The 15,201-nt window shown below is 37.8% G+C and overlaps 1 protein-coding gene across 14 annotated transcripts in view; it reads right to left on the bottom strand.

Annotated features, from left to right (window-relative positions):
* Positions 1–15,201, bottom strand: part of EMC2 (ER membrane protein complex subunit 2) — a 560,958-nt gene that overhangs the window by 489,208 nt on the left and 56,549 nt on the right. For all 14 annotated transcript variants that reach the window (XR_008957805.1, XR_008957804.1, XR_008957809.1 and 11 more), the window contains 2 exons: positions 13,942–14,061; positions 13,119–13,223 (listed from right to left, as the gene is read on the bottom strand). The gene's annotated coding sequence lies outside the window, so the exon portion shown is untranslated. The remainder of the gene's footprint in view (positions 1–13,118; positions 13,224–13,941; positions 14,062–15,201) is intronic.

The following is a 15,201-nucleotide window of genomic DNA, read 5'->3' as shown; positions in this document are numbered from 1 at the left end:
TAAGAACTAACTTAAATTCAATCACTAGAAACACAAGCTAACTACCTAAGTAAGAGAATGCATTTTTGTTCCTCAACAAAGGAAAACTTATTACTTATATTACACATTTAAAGTTAGAATTAAACAAATTCATCGTGCTAAAGAAGCAGAAATACAACTGCAAAAAGGGCTCAGCCCTTCCCAAAGATTAGAGAGATATATAGTCCAATTTTTCTACTTCCTGAACATAATTATATCCAGTTATTTTGCTCACCCTAGATCCACACAAACACAGACTTGGGCATTTTAGTGCCACTGAGCTTTATCCTTAGCACAAACTTTGGGGTGAGACATACCTTTTTCCCCCCGAATCACTTTTTCTCCCTTAGTTAAACATAAGAAAAAATAAACTATAAGACCTAGCCAGATGCTTCAATGCTGAAGGAAATTGTTTTGGTATAATCCAAAAAGAGGAAAAAAGAAAATTTGGAAGGCTCAGGCCATTTTAGACCATACCCAGTCTGCTGCATGTAGGCTGTATGGCTCATTTGGCAACTTCCAAAACAGCCAAATGCACCATACAGGTTCAGCATTCAAGTATTAAATATGTGTGGCCTGAACTGCTTCCACCAATTGAGTATCTTATTTTCTGCAATCCAAATCAGCCACAATGTTGAATATCCTTCAAACTAAATCAAACTGAGCACAAAGTTGCCAGGCAAACAAATGGCAGGAGAAGAGGACTCTTAGGTTGAAAGATACAAGAACTAGTTACTGACTCATCAAAAAAGACCCTGGATTGTACTATGTCTTCAAATGATTAAAGTGAATAATCCTAAAAATTCAGCAACCACCATAGCAAATCAGAGACTATTTAGAGATTTAGGAAGAGAAAAATAACCACAGGCAGTTAAAACACTTCGTAAGCTAAGGAGGTCATCTTTCACCATAGGTACAGTCAGATTTTATTTCTTATCTCAGGTTCAGAGGATTTTAGTACTGTAAATTCCTTTCTTATTAATATCTTTTGTTCGTTGGGAATTTAGATTATTAAAAAGATAGTGCTTTTGGTATATAATGCTTCCTATAAGCAATATAATATATGTTGCAAAACAACATATTTTATTTTTGCCATATCGGGAAGTAAGTTGTCCATGACTTTGAGTTTTGTACGTTGTTTACTCTGCAGTTCTAACCTACAAAAGCTTTCTGCCATGCTACTTTCGAAAGGAAAGTATGAAGATTTTTGGTCTATGTAAAAGTCAAAGATTGGTATTTTTGGATATTGGTACCTCAGGTCCTAAATGTTATTTATCTGTTCCAGTTTCCCTTTGGTGTAATTTGTTGCTTTATATTGGTCTATCTAAATTTTTAATGTAAAAAGAAACAGACCTAGATTGAAGTATCAAGAGAAAACATACCCATACTTAAAATGGAAAGGGAACAAAAGCTCCTACTCCCACTTAATAAAAATCCAGATCCTGTTTTGTTATTTGTTCTTTAGAAATGAAGGTCTAATAAGTATAAGATAACATTTAAATGCAATGTACTTACTTCTTTTATTCATTTTCAAAGCAAGTGTCTGATGGAACATTTGTGTTTCTTATTTTTTTTTCCTTCCTGGCCTTTAACCAGCTTGCTATTTTCCAAATGATATTTCATTTCTGGGCTTTGTTACAATGCATAAGATTCTACTACTGGGGGGCGCCTGGGTGGCACAGCGGTTAAGCGCCTGCCTTCGGCTCAGGGCATGATCCCGGCGTTCCAGGATTGAGCCCCACATCAGGCTCCTCTGCTATGAGCCTGCTTCTTCCTCTCCCACTCCCCCTGCTTGTGTTCCCTCTCTCGCTGGCTGTCTCTATCTCTGTCAAATAAATAAATAAAATCTTAAAAAAAAAAAAAAAAAGATTCTACTACTGGGTATTTATCCATTCCCAAAATTGTAATAAGCCTTAACTTCAATCCCTCACTTTTTGCTCTCCCCTCTCTACATTCCCTCTTTTCCTTAGGAATTACATGGAAATCCATGCTTACATTAGTTCCTGTTTAGCCATTTTCCAAATAGTAATCTTTTGGGTTCACAAAGGTCTTGAAAGAGATTATGATGTTAAACTTAACAGTGGTATCTGTTTCAGCATCTACATTTAAAAATGTTAATAAAAAATTTTTTTTAAATATCCATCTAAAATGGAATACTTGTAGAGCCCAGGAGGGCAAATGCTATAGAAAGAACAGTGATTATCAGAAATCAGAGGAAGGTCCTCCAGATAAAGTCACTGTTGGTTTTTTATAACTCAGCAGATTACTGCTGGTCATCACGAAGATAGTAATCAATACTTAGTTTTAAATATTCTATTTTTGGTCTTTTATTACCTAATTTATGCCCATAATTAGTCACTGTTAAAAGAAAGATGACACAAGAAAGTGCTAGAATACATAGTAACATACATTAATGAGTACAAACATGATAAATGTGCAAATTTGTCTCAAAATGATATCCTTCGATCCATTAGGTCAATCTGTCTGATCAAAATTCTTTAAAAATGCATCAGTATTTCTTGTACCTCAGAAAGCAATGCTAATAAAGTAAACCATACTGACTATTGTATTAAATTTGCCTTTATTTTAACTGGGAATGTAAACCACTAACATCTATGATATATTTGTGGAGGTATACTAGTAAGTAGCAACCTTTTCTCTTAGGTCATCACTTAATAATAAAATATAGTAATTACAAAAACATTTTTGCTAAATCACGTCATTACATGCCACAGAAAAATTGGAAAATAATTTTTAGAACTTCTGAGTTTGAAAAATCATATATATTGTGAAGTGATCATCCATCCACAAAGTTTAGGGATTATTACCAACATCAGTAGTTCCCAAATGTATTCCTCAGAACAGTACTTTATGGAATTTTTTAATTTTAAGAATAATGCCTTTATTGTTTTAGGGAAAAAAAGGATGGCGGGAGGACTTAAGAAGGCAGAGGAGTAGGGGACCCCTTTTTCATCCGGTCCCCTGAGTCGAGTTGGATAGGCACCAGACTAGCCTGAACATCCACGGAATCAATCTGAGATGCAGGAAGATACATCTGGATCTCTACAAGTGAACATCTCCAGTGCTGAGTATTGAGGTACAAAGAGGGGAGCCGTGAAACTGCGCACAGATATCAGAAGATAAATGGAAGGGGGAGAGAGCCGCCACGTTTGGGCGCTGGGAAGCGGTAGCCACCTGCATGGGGGAGTGGGCGGACTCGCAGACCGGCACCCACGAGAGAGCAGACTGAGACCGTGATCCGGGAACATGCACCACCAGACTGAAATGGAGCTCTGGTGCGCTCACTGGAACCAGACTGAGACTGGGAGCTCCAGGAGTGCACGGGGGCGTCTGGCGGCTGGCGGTGTTAGAAACACAAAGAACAGAGATGCGCCAGCCCTGGAAGTGAGGGCTGGGATGCCGGTTGTGGGGCGCACATCCCGGGACGCTGCAGGGTTGAGCAGCACCAACAGAAACAGAGTTAAAGTGGCCAGAACATCAGTGGAGAATGGTCCGTGATCCCTTGTTCTGAGACAGAGGCTGAGATTCAGCCGCTGCTGCTCTGACTCTCAGAAGAGGCACAGCAAATTGCCAGGGAACAAAAGCCTGGAACTACCGGCTCACAGTGTGCCCATCCCCATCCCCCCTCGCAGGGGACACGAAGACCCTACCCAAAAAGGGTTGCCTGAGTATCGGCGCGGCAGGCCCCTCCCCCAGAAGGCAGGCTGAAAAGTCAAGAAGCCCACATCCCTAAGATCCCTATAAAACAAGGGCGCACGGCCTGGGTCCCGGTCAATAATTTGGGCTCTGGACAACCCTGCAACCTCTCCTCCTCAGAATGACGAGAAGGAGAAATCCCGCCCAGCAAAGAAAAGACAATGAGTCTGTGGCCTCTGCCACAGAACTAATGGATATGGATATAACCAAATTATCAGAAATGGAATTCAGAGTAACAATGGTCAAGATGATGTGTAGACTTGAAAAAAGTATTAACGAAAATGTTAATGAGAATATAGAATCTCTAAGGGCGGAAATGAGAGTGAATTTGGCAGAAATTAAAAATTCTATGAACCAAATGCAGTCAAAACTAGAGGCTCTGATGGCCAGGGTGAATGAGGCAGAAAAAAGTATCAGCAAATTGGAGGATGGGTTAGTAGAAGAAAAAGCTAAAATAGAATTTGGACTCAAAAAAATCCACACTCAGGAATGTAGGTTATGGGAGATTACTGACTCAGTGAAACGTTCCAATGTCAGAATCATCGGCATCCCCGACGCGGTAGAGAAAAACAGAGGTCTAGAAGAGATATTTGAACAAATTATAGCTGAAAACTTCCCTAATCTAGCAAGGGAAAAAAACATTTTTGTCCAAGAGGCAGAGAGGACCCCTCCCAAGCTCAACCACGACAAACCTACACCACGTCATGTCATAGTGCAATTCACAAAGATTAGATCCAAGGATACAGTATTGAAAGCGGCCAGGGCAAAGAAATTTCTCACATAGCAAGGCAAAGCTATCAGAATTACATCAGACCTGTCTACACAGACCTAGAATGAGAGAAAGGGTTGGGGGGGGGGCATTTTTAAAGTTCTTTCAGAGAAAAACATGCAGCCAAGGATCCTTTATCCAGCAAGGCTGTCATTCAGAATTGATGGAGAAATAAAGACCTTCCAGAATCGCCAGTCATTGACCAATTTTGTAACCACAAAACTGGCCCTACAGGAGATATTAAGGGGGGTTCTATAAAGGTAAAAAGGCCCCAAGAGTGATAAAGAACAGAAAGTTACAATCGATAGAAACAAAGACTTTACTGGCAACATGGCATCATTAAAATCATATCTCTCAATATTCAGTCTCAATGTAAATGGCCTAAATGCTCCCATAAAATGACACAGTGTTACAGATTGGATAAAAGGATAAGACCCATCCATTTGCTGTCTACAAGAGACTCATTTTGAACCTAAAGATACATTCAGACTGAAAGTAAAGGGATGGAATACCATCTTTCACGCCAATGGACCTCAAAAGAAAGCTGGGGTAGCAATTCTCAAATCAGACAGATTGGATTTTAAACTAAAGACTATAGTTAGAGACACAGAAGGGCACTATATTATCCTTAAAGGATGTATCCAACAAGTGGATATGACAATTATAAATATATATGCCCCCAACAGGGGAGCAGCAAGATACCCAAGCCAACTCTTAACCACAATAAAGAGGCATAGAGATAAAAATACACTAATAGTAGGGGACCTCAACACTCCACTATCAGCAATAGACAGATCACCTAAGCAAGAAATCAGCAAAGAAAGAAGGGCTTTGAATGCCATACTTGACGAGTTGGACCTCATAGATATATATAGAACACTACACCCCAGAACCAAAGAATACTCATTCTATTCTAATGTCCATGGAACATTCTCAAGAATAGACCATGTTCTGGGTCACAAAACAGGTCTCAACCGATACCAAAAGACTGAAATTATTCCCTGAATATTCTCAGACCACAACGCTCTGAAACTGGAACTCAACCACAAGGAAAAATTTAGAAGAAACTCAAACACTTGGAGACTAAGAACCATCCTGCTCAGGAATGACTCGATAAACCAGGAAATCAAAATTCAATTTAAACAATTTATGGAGACCAGCGAGAATGAAAACACATCGGTCTAAAACCTATGGGATACTGCAAAGGCAGTCCTAAGGGGGAAATATGTAGCCATTCAAGCCTCACTCAAAAGAATAGAAAAATCTAAAATGCAGTTTTTATATTCTCACCTCAAGAAGCTGGAACAGCAACAGAGGGACAGGCCTAATCCACACACGAGGAAGCAGTTGACCCAGATTACAGCAGAAATCAATGAATTAGAAACCAGGAGTACAGTAGAGCAGATCAACAGAACTAGAAGCTGGTTCTTTGAGAGAATTAATAAAATTGACAGACCACTGGCAAGATTTATCCCAAAGAATAGAGAAAGGACCCAAATTAATAAAATTATGAATGAAAAAGGAGAGGTCACAACTAACACCAAGGAAATTGGAAGGATTATTAGGAACTTTTATCGACAGCTTTATGCCAATAAATTAAGCAATCTGGAAGAGATGGAGGCCTTCCTGGAAACCTATAAACTACCAAGACTGAAACAGGAAGAAATTGATTTTTTTAAACAGGCCAATTAATTATGAAGAGATTGAGTCCATGATAAACAACCTTCCAAAAAACAAAACTCCAGGCCCGGACGGTTTTCCTGGGGAATTCTACCAAACATTCAAAGAAGAAATAATACCTATTCTCCTAAAGCCATTTCAAAAAATAGAAACAGAAGGAAAGCTACCAAACTCATTCTATGAGGCCAATATCACCTTGATCCCCAAACCACGCAAAGACCCCATCAAAAAGGAGAATTACAGACCGATTTCCCTAATGAATAGGAACACCAAAATCCTCAAAAAGATCCTGGCTAATAGAATCCAACAGTACATTAAAAGGACTATCCATCATGACCAAGTGAGATTCATCCCTGTGATGCAAGGGTGGTTCAACATTCGCAAATCTATCAGTGTCTTAGATTTTATCCAGAAGGAAAAATTCAAAAATCATATGATTCTCTCAATAGATGCAGAAAAAGCATTAGACAAAATACAGCATCCTTTCCTGATTAAAACCCTTCAGAGTGTAGGGATAGAGGGTACCTTCCTCAATCTCATAAAAACCATCTATGAAAAGCCTACAGCAAATATCATTCTCAATGGGGAAAAGCTGGAAGCCTTTCCCTTAAGATCAGGAAGACGACAAGGATGCCCACTCTTGCCACTATTATTCAACATAGTACTAGAAGTCCTTGTAACAGCAATCAGACAACAAAAAGGGATCAAAGGTATACAAATTGTCAAAGAAGAAGTCGAAATGTCTCTCTTCGCAGATGACATGATACTCTACATGGAAAACCCAAAAGAATCCACTCCCAAACTATTAGAAGTTATAGAGCAATTCAGTAATGTGGCGGGATACGAAATCAATGCTCAGAAATCAGTTGCATTTCTATACACGAATAATGAGACTGAAGAAAGAGAAATTCGGGAATTCATCCCATTTACAATAGCACCAAAAACCATATGTTACCTTGGAATTAACTTAACCAGAGATGTAAAGGATCTATATTCTAGAAACTATAAATCACTCTTGAAAGACATTGAGGAAGACACAAAAAGATGGAAAAATATTCCATGCTCATGGATCGGAAGAATTAACATAGTTAAAATGTCCATGCTACCCAGAGCAATCTACACTTTCAATGCTATCCCGATCAAAATACCGAGGACATTTTTCAAAGAACTGGAACAAATAGTCCTTAAATTTGTATGGAAAGAGAAAAGGCCCCGAATCGCCAAGGAACTGTTGAAAAGGAAAAACAAAGCTGGGGGCATCACAATGCCGGATTTCGAGCTGTACTACAAAGCTGTGATCAAAAGACAGCATGGTACTGGCACAAAAACAGACACATAGATCAATGGAACAGAATAGAGAACTAATCTTTGATAAAGCAGGAAAAAACATCCAGTGGAAAAAAGACAGTCTCTTCAATAAATGGTGCTGGGAAAATTGGACAGCTACATGCAAAAGAATGAAACTTGACCACTCTCTCACACCATACACAAAGATAAACTCCACATGGATGAAAGACCTCGATGTGAGACAGGAATCCATCAAAATCCTAGAGGAGAACATAGGCAGCAACCTCTACGACATTGGCCAAAGCAACCTTTTTCATGACACGTCTCCAAAGGCAAGAGAAACAAAAGATAAAATGAATTTGTCGGACTTCATCAAGATAAAAAGCTTCTGCACAGCCAAGGAAACAGTCAAAAAAACTAAGAGGCAGCCCACGGAATGGGAGAATATATTTGTAAATGATGCTACAGATAAAAGATTGTTATCCAAGATCTACAAAGAACTTCTCAAACTCAATACGTGAGAAACAAATAAACAAATCATAAAATCGGCAGAAGATATGAACAGACACTTTTCCAATGAGGACATACAAATGGCTAACAGACACATGAAAAAATGTTCAAAATCGTTAGCCATCAAGGAAATTCAAATCAAAACCACACTAAGATACCACCTTATGCCAGTTAGAATGGCAAAAATCAACAAGACAAGAAAGAATTGCTGGAGAGGTTGTGAAGAAAGGGGATCCCTCCTACATTGTTGGTGGGAATGCAAGTTGGTACAGCCACTCTGGAAAACAGTGTGGAGGTCCCTTAAAAAGTTAAAAATTGAGCTACCCTATGATCCAGCCATTGCACTACTGGGTATTTACCCCAAAGATACAGACGTAGTGAAAAGTAGGGCCATATGCACCCCAATGTTCATAGCAGCATTGTCCACAATAGCTAAGTCGTGGAAGGAACCGAGATGCCCTTCAACAGATGACTGGATTAAGAAGCTGTGGTCCATATATACAATGGAATATTACTCAGCTATCAGAAAGAACGAGTTCCCAACATTTGCTGCAACATGGACGGCACTGGAGGAGAGAATGCTAAGTGAAATAAGTCAAGCAGAGAAAGACAACTATCATATGATTTCTCTCATCTATGGAACATAAGAACTAGGAAGATCGGTAGGGGAAGAAAGGGATAAAGAAAGGGGGTAATCAGAAGGGGGAATGAAGCATGAGAGACTCTGGACTCTGAGAAACAAACTGAGGGCTTCAGAGGGGAGGTGGTGGGGGAATGGGATAGACTGGTGATGGGTAGTAAGGAGGGCACGTGTTGCATGGTGCACTGGGTGTTATACGCAACTAATGAATCATCGAATTTTACATCAGAAACCAGGGATGTTCTGTATGGTGACTAACATAATATAATAAAAATACATTAAAAAAAAAAAAGGATGCACATTTAGTTTAGAAAGTACACTGGAAAGTGCCAGGAAGAAGGTAAAAGAGACTACCAATATTCCATCACCCAAAAGTAATCACTGCCAACTCTTATTGAACATCTTTACAAATATGTACAAGTTGCAAAAAAGTACTTCAGATAGGCAGATATATATACTTTCAGGAAAAAATAGAATAATTATGATTATTTTTAATTAATTTTTTAAATAAATAGAAGGCATTACTGAAATTCAGATAAAAGTTTAACCTCCACAGAGGATTACTACATAAAAGAACTCTCTAAAGGTAAGAGGAAAATTATAAAAATCTTTGCTGTCACTGTGTTTTACCTTTAAACTGGCTCCTTGCAATGAAAGATTCAAGTATCACATTTTTCCTTGTACCTAATCTCCACCTTACCCTGATTTTTATTATATTTTTCTCTTTAGATCATCAAAGCTTACATTTATACTTTGTTCATTTATATTTTGTAATAATAATCCCCAGTTGTCTTAGTTCTATATTTAAATAGGAATAATGAAGATACTACACCACAGGTATTTAAGATTAAATGAGAATTACACAGAAATACCTTATAAAGTATAAAGTACCAGAGAAATATTTGTTCTAAAAATGAATACTTCCCAGCATTCTTTCTCTATACTCACTCTTCTAAATTCTCATCTTAGAGAAAACAGTTTACTCACTGTACCGCTAGAAGGTTATTTTGTCTTCTCAAAGACTGATGCATATATTGCTGCCCCTACCTTGAATCTAAACTATCATCCAACTTTCAGTATCAAGACTAAGTCTCTCCCCCTCCTCAAGGTCTACAGAACTTTTGACCTGCAGGGACACTTTCATCTAAAGCTGTACAACACTAACATATTAAATCACTAGGCAATAAGAATTACACTTATATTGTCCTACTGGACAGTTATTTGATGTTTACACTAACAGAACTTTCATTCTTATATTCTGTCTTTTGAACTAAATTGTAAGCTCTACAAGGGCAAGATCTCAGATTTTTGTCTCCATGTGCCTTCTGCTTTATACATACTGGCAACACCAGTGCATCCACTTCATATGCTCCCACAGACCAGGGAATATAATTGTGCAACATAGTGGAGGTATACACAAAGTTTTACGAGAACTTAGTAGATATTTTTCTAAACTTTGCCTCAGAGACTGCCAGTATTCAAAAAATAAAATGAAATACATAACTACAATGAACATAATCTATAATAAATCTACAAATTGCAATGAATATAATTTAATATGTCAACATTAAGGAGTTAATTCTTATTTTTTTACATGAAGAATCAATAAGAAGGTGCTTCTGTGTTTTTAATATTAAGAAGGTACTTCTTGGGATACCTGAAAATCTTTATAAATGTTAAATATCACAGGTTTATGTGGTAGATGTAGATGGTTTAGAACACTGGCTTGTGAGCTAAATGTGTACTGACTCTAAAATATATACTGAAAGTTGTTTTTAAAAAGAAGTCTCAGAAATTAACGAGTTTAAATTTATTTTCTATTTTGTTTATCTTATAAAAATTGAGGGAAGAACTTAATCAGCTCATTTAGATTTTCACTTGTTTTAAGTAGATAAGAGCTTATATAATGATATTAATATTAATGATGTTTATTCTTTGACCAAAATAAACAAAACAAGTATCATTCTACATAGGCTAATTTTCCATATTAAAATTCCACCTGAAAAGTATCATGTCAACTAATAAGACATAATATTTAGTTTTTAAATTTTGGATTTTCATATTATTATACAAGTTTATTATGGTCAAACACAGTCAAGTTATGGGAGAAGTAACTATGGCACACAACAGAAGTTACATTTGGTGTTCTTGGAATATATGGGTCCAAGTAACAAGAGGCTACTGCTTCACTGCCAAGAAGTCAAGTTTAATTTGCTTTCTTTTTCTCTCCCTTTTCAACTGGCCAAAATACAAGTTCCACTGCAAATGCAACAACCAGCAAACACAGATGCCATCATAAATACATAATGCTGCCAAGTAGGAAACCCCACATTGACGGATAACAGAAGTCCCCATAGCAACTGGAAGATATTCTGGGCAGCATTAAAGTCTTGAAGCTATACTGTAAATAAAATGCATGCATCCCTTATAACTGAAATATAAATGTGTTCAGTTTGTACCACTGACATTAACTATTTACTATTACACAATGGGTGATTTTCCTGTCTGGTTCATATTCTTAGTGGGTTAAGAAATTTTTATAAATTTTTCATTCTGAACTTCTGCAATACATAACTGCTATCAAGGAAGGCCAGCTGTGCCTTAAGTAAAATTGGCCATATGTTAAAACAAGAACAAAAACAAAACTAAAAAAAAAAAGAAAATTGCTAACAAAAATCACAGTCTTATAACTCAATTTGAGTGCTAAACTTTAGCAGGTGAATGACACTCCTCACCAACATCAGTGGCTTGGAGACAAAATATGAAATCAACAAATATTTATAAGCATCCACTGTGCAACAATGTATGTCAGATTCTATGGGGAAAGGAAATTGAAGACAAGACCTCAATTCTGCAGGAATGTTTTCCTATAGTTTGTAGAAATCACTTATCTAGGACAGTAATAAGTCAAAGCAGTATTTCACCAGAAAATCTGATCCTTTGTAGGATATTATAAGAAACATCATTTGCCCACAATTGTTCTAAAGTCTGAACTCAACAAAGCAAAAATTTCAAGCATCATATATCAAGATACAAAAACTAGGAAAGGATCGTTTAGAGCTGAGATAAGATAGAGGTTCATGATCTCTCCAAACAGCTTTGGTTTTAAATCTAAAATATTTTGCATTGATTTTTATAAAAATCTTTCCCCATCACATTCATTGTGAAATGTCAATGCTGGAAAGTGACATCACCAAGATGGCAGAGTAGGAGACCCCAGCTTCCATCTCCCCACAAAGATCAACAATTAGGCAGCTGTTCATGAAAAAAAATCAGCTTTGGGAGAGCTCACGAATCTACTTCAGAAATTTAGCAACCATAATAGAATAAAAAACTTGAGAATAGCTACACAAAAAGGAAAGAAAAAACAACTTCATTTTGCCTGCCTCATCTCCTCAGGCTTGCACTGCTCCTTGCCAAAAGGGAACTTATCAACTAGATAAGTTTCCCTCACTGGGAAAGGGAGAACAGGGTGAGTGATCAGCTTCGCCAACTTTTCAGGGCACTGTATGAAAAATCCACTTCAGCTTTACCCCACTGAGACTCCGGCAAAGCTGAAATGTAGAGCTATGGCAAGAAACAAGGAAGAAGGACAGGGACTATCAGCCAGACAGTGGGAGTGACCATGGCTCCTTGTGACCTCCTCTGCAAAGGACCCTGGGAGTTTCTGCCACTGTCACATAGGTTGACCCACAGATTTCACTGATTTTCACCCAATAGGTTTCCATGTTTACAGAAGCCAGATACCTGAGTTCCTCTGCCCACTTTGACATTCTCTCCCTCCTAGAGCCTGGGATCCACACCGGCACCCTGCTGGGGCCTCTAATGCTGCAGGATTGCAAGATGCCAGCCTAGACACCTACAGCTGACCCCCATCACCATGCAGGTGCTCAGGTAACTCCTCCAGCTGTGCTCCTGCACACCTCCAGCCTGCCTCCATCACCAACCTCCATGGCAATATGTACAGCAGAGACAAGACCGTGCAGCCATGGGAGTTCCCACTGATACCCAGGGCCTCCACAGCCACCAGTGCATCCACACTTCGCCTTGGCCCTTGCTGCTTCCCCTGACCCCTGACACTATGTGTGTGTCTGCAACCAGCCCCTCTCACTACACTGGAGCCTGCAGTTGGTGCCCAGAGCCAAAGGTGTGTATACCACTAGCTCTAACCACTACCACTATCTGCTCTGGTCCCTAGCCACTGGACGCAGAAGTGCTGCTGAGGAACCAGAAGCCTTTGCAGCCAATGCAGATTCCCCACAGTGCTTATCAAGGACCACATAGTTGTAGATGGTATGGACTCCAGCAGGCCGAGCCACTGAAAATCATGCCCCAAAGGGCTCAGAGCCACCACATATACCTGCACTTGGTAACCTAAACCAATAGTTCCCATATCACATTCCAGCATGCCCCCCAACACAGGTAAAGGTCTTTCCTTACCAATGTCAGTCCATTAAGTCTGGAAGGGGTGACTCCTTCAATTTTATAGACACTTACGCAAGGCTACTGGGATCATGAAGAATCAGGGAAACATGACACCATCAAAGGAACACAGTAAATTTCCAGTTTACGATGCCAAAGAAATGGAGATCCAGGAATTGCCTGAAAAGGAATTCAAAGTAATTGTTATAAAGATGCTCATAAAGCTACAAAAAATATATAGACAATTAATAAAATCAAGAAAGTTACATAAAAACAAAATGAGAAATTTCAACAAAGAGATAGAAAACATAAAAAAGAATCAAAGACGAATTTTGGAAATGTAAAATACAATAGCTGCACTGAGGATGTCTATAAAAGCTTCAACAGGAGATTGTACCAACCTAGCAAAAGAAATAAAGAGTAAACTCAAAGACAGATCATTTAAAATTATCCAGTCACATAAGGAAAAGTAAAAAATGAAAAAGGATGAAGAAAGCCTACAATATCATGAAATACCATTAAGGGAAACAATTTATACATCAATGAAGTCCCAAAGGAGAAAAGAGCGGGAGAAGGAGGAGAATGTTTATGTAAAGAAATAATGTCTGAGAACTTCCCAAAACTGGGGGCAGATTTAGCAATGAAAATTCATGAAGCTAATAGGTCTCCCCAAATTTCAATCCAAAACAATCCTCTCAAGATACATCATAATAAAACTGTCAAAAATCAAAAACAAAGAGAATTTTTAAAGCATAGGAGGGAAATAATTTCCCTCACACAAGGGAATCCCTATTAGGCTATCAGTGGTTTTCTCAGCAGAGAACTTGCAGGCCTGGAGAATGTGAATGATATATTCAAAGTGCTGAAAGGTAAAAACTGCCAACAAAGAATACGTTACCTGGCAAAGTTGTCCTTTAGAGATGAAGGCTAGATAAACACCTTCCCAAGAAACCAAAGCTGTGGGGACTCATCACCACCAGAACTGCCTTCTAAGAAAAACTGAAAGGTGTTCTTCTAGCTGAAACAAAAGGACACTACTTAGTAATATGAAAACACATGAAAATATATAATAAACTGGTAAAGATAAGTTTATAGTCAGATTTGAAACATTCTAATACTGTAATATGCTGTTGTGGTAACCACTTAAGTCTATGATATATGTTAAAGAAAAAAGTATTAAATATAGCTGTAGGTACAAAAAATTTGTTCATAGATACACAGTATAAAAAGATATAAATTGTGACTTAAAAAATATATGTGAGAGGAAGAAGGAAAAGGGTAGAGTTTTTATATACAACCTAAGTTAAGTTGCTATCAGCTTAAAATAGACTTATATCTACAAGATGTTTTATGTAAGCCTGAGGATAAGCATAAAACAAAAACCTATAGTAGATACATATAACATAAAAAGAAGGGAATCAAAGGACACCACTATGGAAAATCATTAATTCGTGAAGGAAGACGACAAGAGAAGAAAGAAACAAAGGAACTACAAAAGAGCCAGAAAACAATTTTAAAAAGGTGGCAATAGTAAGTCCTCAGCTATCTATAATTTCTTTAAATGTAAATGAATTAAATTTTCCAAACAAAAAGCATAGGGTGGCTAAATTATTTAAAAAAAAAAAACAAGACCCAACTATAGGATTCCTATAAGAGACACAATTCAACTTCAAGAACATACAGAGGCTCAAAGTGAAAGGACAGAAAAAGATATGTCATGCAAATGGAATCCAAAAAAGAGCAGGTGTACCTACATTTATATCAGACAAAACAGACCTCAAGTCAAAAAATGTAACAGGAAACCAAGAAGGTTATTGTATTATGATAAAAGGATTAATTCATCAAAAATATACAATTACAAATATATATATGTACCCCACATCAGAGTACCTAAATATAAGCAACTACTAACAGATCTGAAGGTTATAATAAACAAGAACACATAATAATAGGGAACTTCAATATCCCACTTTCAACAATGGGTAGACCATGCAAAATATTAGTAAGGAAACACTTAACTTCAGTCGTACTTCAGACCAAAACAACATAACAGAAATATACATTCCATTCAACAACAGCAGAACACATATTGTTCTCAGGTGCACATGAAACATTCTCCAGACTAGACCTATATGTTAGGTCATAAAACAAATCTTAG

The sequence above is a fragment of the Ursus arctos genome, unplaced genomic scaffold (genome assembly GCF_023065955.2).
Source record: "Ursus arctos isolate Adak ecotype North America unplaced genomic scaffold, UrsArc2.0 scaffold_6, whole genome shotgun sequence".
Classification (NCBI taxonomy): domain Eukaryota; kingdom Metazoa; phylum Chordata; class Mammalia; order Carnivora; family Ursidae; genus Ursus; species Ursus arctos.
Note: the sequence above shows the minus strand (reverse complement) of the source record. Positions and strands in the feature narration are given on the sequence as shown.